General features: G+C 36.1%; 1 non-coding gene across 1 annotated transcript; it reads right to left on the minus strand.

Annotated features, from left to right (window-relative positions):
- Positions 1-1031: 1031 nt before the first annotated feature.
- On the minus strand, positions 1032-1136 carry LOC120074846. The gene has a single exon (XR_005481124.1). It is a non-coding gene; the product is annotated as a U6 spliceosomal RNA (small nuclear RNA).
- Positions 1137-14353: the final 13217 nt, after the last annotated feature.

Consider the following 14353-nt stretch of genomic DNA (forward strand, 5'->3'; position numbering starts at 1 on the left):
TATTAATTTAATATTTGATATTAAATTAATTAAATTTGTAAATTAAATCAAATTTTCTTTTTTAAATTCAATTTATGGAATATGAATTAAAGATTTAAATTATTTTAAAATTAAATTAATTTAAATTGAAAAATGGAAATGTAAATGGATTTATCCAAAAATGAGATTTTGAGTGGATCAACCACTTTTTAACACCTTGCACACTATCTAAGTGCTAATTGAAGTGTCAAGTAGCTAATTAACTTAGTGCTTGCATGTATCAACTGGTAGAAAGGTTCAGTTTTTGAGATTGAAGATTCATGCAACCAGTTTTTTTTGACAAAAATTGTGAAAAATCCGTTTTTCACTCTAACTCTTTCAAACCCGTCTCAATTGCTCTCAATTATGAGTTTCCACCACTCATTCCAAGGTTGATAATAGTAGAGAATTTCCTCTTGATGGTCTACTAGAGATTTGGAGATCAAATTTGTGGAGTTAAGCAAGGATTGAGAAGAAATCTACAAAGATATATATTCTAGAAACCCTCTTTTGTGAGAAAATTGTTTTAGCATGTTTTGAACTCAAATTAAGTGTAATTAGAGTGCTTAATGATTTTGTTAGCTTCCACTTTATGCATGTTTACTCTAACACCATCAAACTTGAAGATGGAGAAGCAATGATGCAACCATCGAACATGAAGATGGAAAGGCAGTAGTGCAACATCAAACTTGGAGATGGAGGAACAACATCACAACCATCAAGCTTAGAGATGAAGAAGCAGCAGTTTATCCATCAAACTTGGAGATGGAGAAGCAGCAACATAACCATTAAACTTGGAGATGGAGAAGCAACAATGCAACCATGAAACTTCCCAATTCCTCTTTTTTAATTTTAGTATGCCCCTCTGCTAGAGGTAACAAGCCCACACTACCGAGCTTAACCTACGTATTCTACCACCTCGAGGCATGAGTTCCTACACGATAATGCATAACATACTTTTATTATTTAAATTTAAGATATGCAATGCAATGCCTTTTAACATGATGTAGAACCCAACTTGGGACCATTTCTCGATTTGTGCATGTCATCCTTGCACAGAGGCCATGCTAATCTTCTATGTATCGTTCCGATTTTATTGGATGTCCCTGAAAGGCAGCAGTGCAACCATCAAACTCGGAGATGGAGAAGCAACAACCAACCATCGAATTTGGAGATAGAGAAGCAGTAGCGCAACCATCAAACTTGGAGATGAAAAAGCAACGATGCAACAATCGAACAAGAAGATGGAAAGGCAACAACGCAACCATTGAATTTGGAGATGGAGAAGCAGTAGCGCAACATCAAACTTAGAAATAAATAAACCGCAATGTAACCCTCGAACTTGGGGATGAAAAAGCAACAGTGTAACCATCGAACTTGGGATGAAGATGCAACAATGCAACCATTGAACAAAGCTTGACATGTGGCAAAGCCAGCTGTATCGGACTTGACCTTGCATATGTGACAAATTCAGCCAAATTGAACTTGGACTTGCATATGTGGCAAACTTAGGCAAACTAGACTCAATCTTTCAGATGTGGTAGAGTCAGGCAGACCAGACTTAATCTTTCAGATGAAACAGAGCAAAGTAGAGCGAACTTGATCTCGTGGATGAAGCGGATCCAGACAGACCTTAATCTTTCAGATGAGGCGAAGCCAAGCGGGCTGAACTTGATCCTGCAGATAAAGCGGAACCAGGAAGGTCGATCTTCATCTCGCATATGAGGCCAATCCTCCAAACTTGAATTTGATGAAGCATCAATCAATCTTTCGAACTAAAATTTGATGAAACATTGAAAAATTCTTCAAAATTGAATTAGAAGAAGCATAAAAAAAGTCTTTGAATTTGATTTGATAGAAGCATCAGAGAAGCCTTCGAACTTTCAAGGAAGCATCAGTGAAACCTCTAAATCTGATTTTGTGGAACCTCTGTACTTGAAGATGAAGCGACGCGTTGAATATGAAGCAAGCGACGCCGAACACTTGAAGCTTATTTTAGGGAATGAAAGGATTGATTTTTTTTTTTTTAAAAAATATAATGAAAACCTTTTGACTAAGCATCTAACTTGTATTGTCTCATGCAAAGTAGCATGTGACTTCAATTTACATAACATTGCCTTAATAAGGGTGAACTAAAGGAACTCTTAAACAAGAGTGCCCGTGAGCAGAAGTGGATCTTTCCGATTTCATTGTGACAGAATTACCACACATACATTCTAAGAAACAGATACACATTATAACACTAATTACCGACATGCTTTAACAAATAAAATACAAAAGACCGAGTAAACGTACCAATTGAAGTCTTTCTTCAATCAAACTCAGTCCAACGGAAGCGAACTCCTCTACGTTTCTTATCGTCTAGCAAACAATCACCTACCAGCACCACGGTCGTCTACACGATCGATAGCGTATGAACCAACAGCAACCGGGGACGACACCACCACTTAAAACCCTCGGTATTCTCAGAGTGAAAATCCAAAGGGTGGACTTTGATGGAATTGGTAAAGGGAAGGAGGAAAAGACGATCGTGTAGTACGGACAAGTAAGTGGGAGATAATAGAAGACTATCGAATAGTCGGGTGCTTGTCATTTAGAAAAAAGGACACGACCGTGTAGGTTTAGCTAAGTGATCGTCTATCAAAAGGTAAAGGATCGTTTAGGTTTGCTCGGCGCACTAAGCGATCGTGTAGTAAACGTAAGCGATCATTTGGAAATCACGGGCGATGATTTAGCGCGCGAGTGTGCGATCGTTTAGGAAGACGGGCACTATCGCATAGGCTCTCAACGCTAAGCGATCGTATAAATTCACACCGTGAGCGATTTTTCTTGCATCTCTTACGTGTATTGTAAAAATGAAAAAAAAAATTTCATTTTATTCTTCAGTTACAAGAACTGAATTCGATCTTCCCACTTTCGCACGATTTCGGAGAAATACTCGGCCAATTATCTCATAATCGCCTAATTAATTAATTAATTAATATAACATATTATATTCTTAACTTATATTTTAATATCATATATCAACTATAGTCTTTTCTCCTCTACTTGATATAAATCATATTTATATCCAATTTCCTCCAAAATAGTGTATCTCATACATTTAGTCAATTATATCATATATAATTAACTAGTTCAATTATATCATATATAATTGAACTCCCTCTTGTCAATTTGAACATTTCAAACTAACCCAAAAACTGATTCTCAACTTTATCCCAGCTACCAAGGGGACCTTATGGACCTATGGTTTGAAGCTCCAACGGTACGTGAATAACTGACTAAACTCTTTAGCCACGAGATCCACCATCCGTTAGCTACCAGGCAATCCACTAAAGACCGACAGCTGAACTCTTCTTATCGTAGATATATTTCTGTGTCCATTGGATATAACCAATCATGAGTACGATAACCCTTCATAGATGCTCGTAAGTACAGCTGGGCCAAAATACCATTTTGCCCTTGTAGTTACATCTCACTCCTTAAGTACCACTAACTCCTTGAATGAACAATACAACATAGTCCAACTATGTGTGAACACCTTTCGGGCCAAGAGAAGGTGTGTGGTGCCACATCGTTCAAGCCCTTGAAACAACCTTTAAGGGAGTTATCTATCTACTTGCCCCTGCTTTGAGGAAGGAATGAATTCCATCTTGTGTAGATGAGTTCTCAACTCTCAAATCAGAAGAATCTCTAAAGTGGTAGGTTTGAGCTGGCAGCCTGGCCACTTGCACCCATGTAAATCAAAGGACTACCCTCAATGACAGGAGTTCCCAACTCACTCAGGATTGAGGTCATGTTACCTATGGTCATCCTAGTGAAGTGAAGTCTCTGTCATGAATGGTGTTATATAACGAGACATTAACACTCTTCTGTGGTCAGGTCTTATACAAACTCTTTGTATAGGACGCCCTCGCTTGCATGTCCCCTATACGAATGATTAGGATCAGACCATCTGTGACAAGTCACAACAGTTGTGACCATCCCACAAAGCGGGTCGCATCCGTAATGTTACCAGGATAAGGTTTCCCTCCTATATCCAAATATGACAGACCATTTTGGTTATCACTGAAGACATGATCCAATTGTATGTCATCATATACATGCTTAAGTTACATATAAACAACCAGATTTTAGGTTGATTGGTTTGTGGTAAAGCAAATAAAACATTCAACTAAGCAAAATCAAGAAGTGAAGTAAAATATCATATATTATACATCAAAAGCGTTCGTACAAACTGTTTACAAACTACAGGACACGAGACTTTAGGGCATCAACCCCAACATGAACGTCTTGAATTTTTTGCTTTTCCCCTAATTTGTTATGTTCCCCCCGACAGAGAGGAATGTCTTCAATTTGGAGTTTCATTATTCATTGGGGATGATCAATTTTGTAGAGCCACATGTAGGTGGTTGTGGTGCCCCAACTTTTTTGATAATATTAAATAGACTGAACTTAAAGTTTCTTTAATATGCCTGTGTACCCTTATAATGGATAGGAATCAAGTCATAACGTAGTTTAACATTTTTTTTATTGTTCAACTTTTAAGCTCTTTGTTAGGTTTTTAAAGGAGGTGTATTTTCTATGTTAATTCCCCCAAAATTGTGTTGATTATTTTCTTTAATTGCTAACGTTGTAGGTAAAATGATCCCTAAAGCATGTTGGAGTGTTGCTCTTCCGTCAATTTGTTATGTTCCCCTCGACAGAGAGGAATGTCTTCAATTTGGAGTTTCATTATTCATTAGGGATGATCAATTTTGTAGAGCCACACGTAGGTGGTTGTGGCACCCCAAATTTTTTTATAATATTAAATGGACCAAACGTAAAGTTTCTTTAATATGCCTATGTACCCTTATAATGGATAGGAATCAAGTCATAACGTAGTTTAACATTTTTTTTTTGGATTGTTCACCTTTTAAGCTCGTTGTTAGATTTTTAAAGGATGTGTATTTTCTATTTTAATTTCCCCAAAATTGTGTTGATTATTTGCTTTAATTGCTAATTTTGTAGGTAAAACGATCCCCGAAGCATGTTGGAGTCATTACAAGAAAATTGTGCCAAAAAGACTAAAAATGATGAAGAAAATCAACAAATTAAAGAGAATTAAGTAAACACCCAGGAGAGCATCGAGTAAGGCTGTTGGATCATCAAACATCGAGTATTTAACAGAATATTATTAAAATGCATCAAGTAAAGACTATCGAGTATCCAATCATTTTCCATCGAGTCATCGAGTTTCGTTTGATTCATCTTGCATCGCTTACTTATGTCGAAATTCCTAGATAGCTTAACTCAACGAAAGTCTTATGTCCATCTGAAATTATTTTTCCAAAATTACAACTGTTCGTCAAACTAAACCCAACTCTTTAACTTCAGACTTAACATCTGAAGAAACTCTTATCAAAGAGACCGGTGAGCAGAAGCGAGATCGTTCCAAACCCTATTGTGACAGAACATATACATTTAAAATCAAACAGTAATAGTTATACATAAACTCTAAATTACAACATGCTTCAAAAGAAAAACAACTAAGGATTAAGAGAACTTACCCTTGAAGAACTTTTCTTCTTGTTCCCTCGATCTTACTGCACGGTCGTTCACCAACATGAACGTCACGCCTCAACAATCTCCTCAAACAAGAACAAATCTCACTCGACCCTTGAACAGGAAGTAGACACCACCAGAAGGCTACCTTGGTATTCTCGGTGTGAGAATCCAGGAGTTATGGGCTTTGTATGGATTTGGTAGGGGGTAGGAGGAATGGACAGATCGTATAGACGATCGAGTAAATGGGAGATGATTAAAGTTATCGTATAGACTGATACTCGATCGTTTAGAAAACAAGTGACTATCGTATAAAAAACTTGTTGCACGTATGCTCTCAAGCTATCGTATAGCTATATCTTGTGATCGTCCGATTCTCAATCGCTTAATGATCGCATCGTGAAGAAATGAAAACGATTTTCATTTTATCCATCAGTTACCATAATTGATCACAACTTTCCACTAAGTTGGTTATTCGGAGAAAAAACCGAAACCAATTCTCTCATAATTGATTTAATTACAAATAAATAATAAATTTATAATCTATAGTTTTAATATCACATCTCATGCAATATATAAACCATAGTTCTTTTTCTCCTTTATAACATTTAATAATAATTCCTCCAATTAATGTATCTAATACGTTAAGTCAATTATATCTCATATAATTGATGCAATTTAATTATATCATATATAATCAAATTTCCTCTTGTTAATTTGAACACTTCAAACTAACCCAAAAACTGATTCTCAACATGAATCCATTGAGCTACCAAAGGGACCTTATGAACCTGTAGCTTGAATGCTTAGCTTGGGTTTCATAGTTTAATTCCATTATGTTTCATTGTTGAGACTTGCTTTGTAATTCTCTTGAGACAATTCTGAACTTATGAGATTTATCTTGAATTTATTTTCAATTTCTTGTATGGGATAATCTGACAAATTGACTATATTTCTATAATTGATTGCTTTGATTGGCCATAATTTGTAATCAGTAGATAGTCGTCATCTAGAAGCAAGGGTTAAGTAAGTTTGTGAAGTTAAATTGGGATTCCATTTAATAAGCATTACTTTCTAACCTAGATAAATTTCGCTCAAATAATTGATTAGACGATGGAAATCGATTATTTGGCTTAGATTTTCCTTCAATCTTAATGCCTGTTGATTTATTGATAGTCGAGGATTCTCGCTTTTCCTTAAATTAATTTGATCTTATAGACTACCTGTTAGAATCCTAAACGAGTAGGCTAAGTTTTAATTGGAATTTCTCTTATGATCTTTAGAATAAGTCTATGATATAATTTAAAAGGAATGGAATAAACTGGAATAATTCAAGCTAAGTGTTTTGTTCAATTGATATTTTTACTCATACTTTCAAACTTGCGTTTTCCCCCCCGGTTACATCCTATAAGCTTCAAACTTGAGAAATCTAAATGAGCTCTCTGTGGGGTCGACTCTGTACTTCCCTTGCTATATTTAGTGAGCAAGTCACAGAATTTGATTTGGGCGCGATACGACTTAGCGCGCGGTTTAAACCGTACACACCACAAATGAAGGAAACTTCGTAGCGTCGCAATGCTCCGAGATGGAGTTTTCACGGGGTTCAGCTTTGGTTTGCGCATGGTTCGTGGTCTTCTGGTCCGATTCGATTTGTGGGTTCTTCGATTCAAGCTGTTTGGGTTCATTTTGACCGGTTCCTAGTCTAGTTCGAGCGATTCAAGGCCCAGTTCACCTGTTTCAAACCAGATGGATAAATAACTTGTAATAGTTAGTTTTTTTTTAATAGATGTCCAATCCTGGTCCATTAATTGCTTTTATATTATGTATGTGATGTATGATTTAATTTTATTATTATATGCCATAATGTATACCATATAGTATAAAATCCCACCATAGCTTATACATTTAATTTCATGCATCATATTATAACTGTTATAATTTTAGATGCATGATTTAATTTTAAAGGATGCTCATGCATCATATAATATAAATGTTATAATATATGTATGCATAAATAGCATACCCATGCATAATTTAAATTATAATTGTTATAATATATAGTGCAATGTATGTATAACCTATGCTATAGTTTGTTTCATTAACTAATTATATAAATGTTATACATGTTAGCAATGAAATGAAATTGCATGAAGCGTGAAACACCTTAGATAATTTATAAATGTTATAATTTACTAAAGTATGTAAAAGCATGTAATGTATGTTTTAATTTGTTTATAATGGTTATAACTAAATCAAATTAGAAACTAAAACATGATTTAGATAGACCTAAGATCACGTTTCTAATGAGATTAGAAATTTAAGTTTAATCTTTTAATTGGTTTAATAGGATTAAATTGATTCTTAATAAAACATTAACTTTGTAACAAATATACCTATAAGGAACTTTTGTCTAAGGCTAGTTTTGTCTAGGCTGGGGTATTTAAGTTGACAGAAATGTAACACCCCTACTTGGGAACTTTCCTGGAAAGGTGAATTGATAGATTTGTTATAAGCATGCAATGTTTGATTAAAGTTTGTTAAAGTGTTTAATAGACCTTAATCAAATTGTTTAACTATCCAAAGGTAGGTGTTGTTTTTTTGGCAAATTAAACTTTCACTAAGTTAAATCAGTAGTCGGATTTTCCTAAGTTAATTAACCCTAGGTAAATACTCAATGGGAGGAAAATGAGTTATATGATACTTCATTTTTCTTCTTCACGTTTCTCCCTAAAAGTTCACACTGTGAGATCTATACTCTACCTCGAGGCATCTTGAGTGTCCTCCTACGGATGGCATTTGTATAAATCAATATCAGGGTGAATGGAGAGAGTGCTTATAGTAAGTGGGAGCGGAACGTGTGACAACACATCCCTTAGTCTCTCTTATTAGTTTGAAGAAAACTTTCTTGCATGGCCTCGTGACACCATGAGTGTCCCCCCTAAAGGATGGCATTTTTCCGTGGCGCTTTATTCGAACTCTAGAAATCGATATGATTACTTTGTTTCATGTCCCAATTGGCTTTTCCCTGTGGTTGGCTCATTGGGGCGGAACTTTAGAATCTAAAATGAGAGGTTACATTTATAAGAAATGTTAAGCGAGTTTAACAATTTCTGGACCGAACAATGGTGGCTGATAGTTACAGTAACAATAAGTTGTCCTATCTATTGGTTGAAATTGTCTCATTTGAGTGAAGGGACACCTAATCACCCTACGGTGGCTTTTGTCTTGCCTCACTAAAACATCAGTGCAAAATATATGTCACTTAGGGTACATTAGATTACTTTGCTAAAGATTGATTGGTTTGTCTTAAGTGGTTTATTGCAAATAGATTAATATAAATAATTGGTATAGTTTCAGCAAATTTTTTCAATATGACTTCCGTAATGCTTAATTACTCGCTGGTGACAAATTACTGAGTGAAAATTACACTTCTTGAAAAAACACGATCAACACAATCCTAATCATCAATGACCTTCATTTTGTCTTAATGAAGGACTATTCTCCCTTTCCAACTCTCAACAATGCTCGAAATGTTCGAGAAGCATACGAGCAATGGACACTAGCAAATGAGAAGGCCCGAGTATACATCTTGGCAAGCCTTTCCAAAGTCTTGGCCAAGAAGGATGAGCCCATACTCATGGCTCGTGAGATTATGGAATCCTTGAGGGGAATGTTCGGACAATCGTTCGCACAGCTCAGATAGGACGCTCTCAAACATATCTTCAATGCTCGTATGCAAGAAGGGGCATCTATTCGATAACATGCCACTTCAATGTGGCAGAGATGAATGGGTCTGTCATTGATGAAACCAGTCAGGTTAGCTTCATTCTGAAATCTTTACCTGAAAATTTCCTATAGTTCTGTTGTAATGCTGTTATGAACAGGATTGACTACAACCTAACCACTCTGCTCAACGAGCTACATACCTTCCAATCCTTGATGAAAAGCAAGGAAAAAAAAGGGTGAAGCAAATGTTGCTTCATCCTCTAAGCAGTTACATAGAGGTTCGACCTTTGGGAAAAAGTATATGCCTTCTTCTTCCGGCACCAAAAAGTAAAAGAAGAAGAAAGGTGGAAAAGGAAAAGCTGACCTACCAGCTGCTGCCCTTTGGCAAGAAAGCAAAGATTGCAAAGGGAATCTGTTTCCATTGCAACCGGAAGGGACATTGGAAGAGGAACTATCCTAAATACTTGGAAAAAAAGAAGAAGACCAAGTTAGGTAAATATAATTGGCTTATTTTGGAAATCTATTTAGTGGAGAATGATGATTTGGCCTGGATAATTGATTTGGGCGCCACTGACCACATTTATTCTTTATTTCAGGGAATTAGTTCTTGGCGGCAACTGGAGGCTAGAAAGATGATGATGCAGGTCGGAACAGGGCACGTGGTCTTAGCTGTGGCAGTGGTAGGTCTCTAGTTAACTTACAGAATAAATATATTTTGCTAGAAAATGTATATGTAGTTCCTTATTTGAAGAGGAACTTAATTTCTATAAAGTGTTTATTAGAACAAAGTTATTCTATAAATTTCTCTGTAAATAAAGTGTTTATTTCAAAGAATTATGTCAATATTTATTCTGTTGAACTGGAAAATAATATTTATGTGCTAAGAACGTTAGAAACTAAAGCCTTCCATAATTCTGAAATGTTTAAAACTGCGGTAACTCAAAATAAAAGACTTAGAATTTCTCTTAATGAAAATGCCCAACTTTGGCACCTGAGATTAGGACATATCAATCTTAATAGGATTGAGAGGCTGGTGAAGAATGGACTTCTAAGCGAGTTTGAATAAAATTCTTTACCTGTGTGAGTCATGCCTTGAAGGAAAAATGACTAAAAGACTTTTTACTGGAAAAGGTCACAAGGCCAAAGTAAACCTAAAGCTAGCACATTCAGACCTCTATGGTCCAATGAATGTAAAAACAAGAGGAGGGTTTGAATATTTCATCACCTTTATTGATGATTATTCAAGATATGGGTATGTTTATTTAATGCAACATAAGTCAGAATCCTTTGAAAAGTTCAAAGAGTTCAAGGAAAAAGTTGAAAATGCATTAAATAAAACAATTAAGTCATTTCAATCTGATCGAGATGGAGAGTTTATGGACCTAACATTCCAAAACTATTTGATAGAGCATGGAATTGTATCCCAACTCTAAGCACCTGGTACACCTCAGCAGAATGGTGTATCAATAAGAAGAAATCGAACCTGGTTGAACATGGTTCGATCCATGATGAGCTTGTTAGAGTTAGAAAACACGTAGCGGAAGTAAAATAGATCATTAAACATTCTAGAAAAGGGCCAACGCCATTAGCAGCAGAGAATTTAGAAAAGGGCCAACGCGTCGCGAATGTCAGAATCAGAGCAGGTCCATTAATGCTGTTAGCGATCCAGCTCTATAAATAGAAGCCAATGAGCAGAATTTCATTTTATCCAAGTTTCGGAATTCAGGCGGATCTTTGTGATCCAGACTAACGCGTGAGATGAAAACTTGAGAGTTCTTCATCTCCTTCCTCCATTCCGAGTGACGACCGGAGCCTTCGCGGAGTTAGATCTCGAGAGAGTCAGCTTCACCGCCCTTCCATGACACCACCGGCAGCCTTGACACACATCTGCTGGAAGCAAGACATTGCTTCCAGCTAGCCTTTTCCATATCCCTTCGTTTCTTATATTGTATTGTATTACATTTTGGATTAAGAAATTGATACATTGTGTGTTCAATGCATTTCTATTTTTCCTTCAATTCCATCTCCATCTTCATTACTTAGTATCCTTAATCTTCATTGCATCGCTTAGTGAGATTGTTAGAGTATCGCATACTTAATCATGCGGCATAGGAATATGAAGCAAGTAGCAAACCACCAGGAGGTGTGTGTTGCGTGAGTGTTGTGAGAAAACCTTATTTGCTTAGTGTAAAGCTGAAGCAACACTTGTCTATAAGCGAACGCAATGCTTGTCTATGAATAAAGTCAGCAACAACTAGCTGCTCGAGAGGGTAAGTGGTTGGTCGCATTAAGCAATGTAAGCTAGTATTCACTAGAGATAGGAATAATCTTGCGTCAGCCAAGTTTATGCGATTACCTTGTCTTATGAGTGCATCATTCATCATTTAGGCATACTTGGAAGAGTAGTCTAAAATCAGATCTAAGACTCGAGAGAGTGGATCGGATCGCATAAGCAAGAATGGGGAACTTAGAGATAAGCTTCGTTTGCTATTACATGGTGTATGCACCCTACGAAGAGGATATTGCATGCGTCCAAGAAGTAGGATACCATGGTATGCGGTCATCTTGTTTATAAGTGGGAGCACATGAGCAGGAATAAAGGCTTAGGAATAAGGCCTTTCGACACTTCGCATATACATCGCATGCATCCTAGAATTAGGCACAAGTGTGTGTAGCATGATCGCATAGCTTGCATTGGCTGAGGTTGCCCTTGCGGTCAATCTTAAGGGTTGCGATGAAGACATCCCCACATTTTATCTATTTTTCCATGCATTTACTACGCGTCAACAGTTGTCATGTCTCTACCTCTAAATCATATTCTCACCGCTTAATCTGTTAGATAGGAGTAGGAGTAGTTTGTAGCTTAATACCCTCCATCATTCTTTTATTTATCTGCCGCAAACACATTACCGCATACATTTAGTTACAAGTCCCTGAGTTCAACCTTGGATCACCCAAGAAACTTGTGTTCGCGTTATACTTGGCGTGAGCGCAAGAAAACTTTTGACGGGAACGCATGGTCATCGCATACATTCGTTAACACATAGTTCCATTCCAACGCATGATCACCGACGCATGAGAATCAACACATAATCTAAGACATGCATCACATAATTGCGTTCACTAATTTTTGTCACCACATACCTTTGAAGAACCACTTGAATCTTAATTCTAGCTACAAATCTCCTCCAAATCTGCTTCTGAACCACCTCAAGGCCTTTCTTACTATCCTCTTGGTGCCTTAGGTTGAGTTGTGGGACTCAAAATAAGCTTGGATTAAGGGAATTTGAAGAAGATCTCTAGTTTTAAGACTGTGAAGAACACTTCTTCATAACAATTTTTCAGTCAAATGCAACCCTTTGCATCCCCGAATTCCAGTTCAATATTCAGTATTTATTGCATGACTATCATGCAAACAACATTGCTGCATGAATTGCAGCTCATGCTTGAAAGATTGACTCAAGTTTTATGGTGGAGAATGTGTGCGCAAGTTGGTTTAAAAGTAGAGAAATCCCATTTTTGGGTTTTTTCCATTTTCAATCTCTTTTCAATTTTGATTTACTAATTGATTTCCAAAATCAATTTTTGTTTTCAAAATTGAAGTCTTTATTAATTTTACAAAATTAATTCATTAATTAATTTTCTAATAAAATTAATAATAAATAATTTAATTAATTCTCATTAATTCAATATCAAATATTAAATTAATTTAACGCTAATTCCACCATCATGAATCCCTATTCATGAATTTAATATTTAAATCATATTTAAATATTAATTGATTATCCAATTTCGTTTAATTCCAAAGTTAAACGCGTAATTATGTCACATATAATTACTAAATCCCTTAATTATAATTTGAACATTTCAAATTAACTTATCATGCTACTCTAAGGCTAATCCATTTGTGAGCTAGTACGAGGACCTCGTGGACATACAGATCATGGGCTCCAATGATCCGAGATTAATTGGCTAAACTCTTTACACCGAATTAACCTTAATTCATTAACGACTAGGTCACTCTATTAAAGCCCAGAGTTGCACTCCCCTCACTGTAGATATATTATGTCCACTCAATATAACTATTATTAGTAAGTTAACTATTTACAGATTATTCCTAATAACGGTTGGGTCAAATGGCTGTTTTATGCCCGAGATTACCTCTTGTTCCTTAAGTCCCACTAATCTTCTAATGAACATTTGGTTTGTGATTCAATGAAAAAACTGAGTCTCTCTCGGGCCAGTGAGAGTGTAGGGCCCCTTGTTCAAGACCCGAAGTCGGCACTTAAAGTAATAACCTTTCTACTATCCCTGAAAGCTGGTAGAAGTCAATTCCGTCTTGCATCTTATGTCCCTAGCTATCTACCCGGTCTTACCCCTGAAATGGAGGTTTATTGAGCCGGCTCTATTGAGCCAACCCTCACCTATGCAAATCTAAGGATAATCCCGAATAAACAGGAGTTCATAGTTAGCACAGGATTAAGGTCAAGTTACCTAGATCATTGCTTTGAAATAGTCAGTTTTAAACAGTAAACAACGTTATAAAGTAAGAGTGACATATTTCGTGGTCCGATCTTGTGCAAACTCATTCCACAATATGCCCCCACTCCTCATGTCATGACATGTACAAATCAGGATCACTTCGTCTGTAGCACTTTACAACTCCTTGTATCAAGTACAGAGTGGGCCGCATCCGATAGTGGTACCAGAATAAGGCACCTAACCTTATTCATATACTATAGACCATTTTGACTATTTATTCGAACCTGACCACTTTTATGTCTCCACATAAAGTTCAAGTACTCATGTAATAGTCATGGATCTTTTAGTTTATTGGATTTATTTATAAAATGAAATAAGAAATTCATATATTCATTAATAACTTATTGAATTTTAAGAATAAGTTTTATTGTTTACAAACCACAAGTTTTAGGATATAAAACCCAACATACTCTCACTTGGACTAAAACTCCAGTGGTAACATATAATACTGAGTTTTTGAGTTTTATGGAGAAAATACAATAAACTAGGACATTATATACCCATGTTTTATCATTCGGTAATA

The sequence above is a fragment of the Benincasa hispida genome, chromosome 3 (genome assembly GCF_009727055.1).
Source record: "Benincasa hispida cultivar B227 chromosome 3, ASM972705v1, whole genome shotgun sequence".
Lineage (NCBI taxonomy): Eukaryota > Viridiplantae > Streptophyta > Magnoliopsida > Cucurbitales > Cucurbitaceae > Benincasa > Benincasa hispida.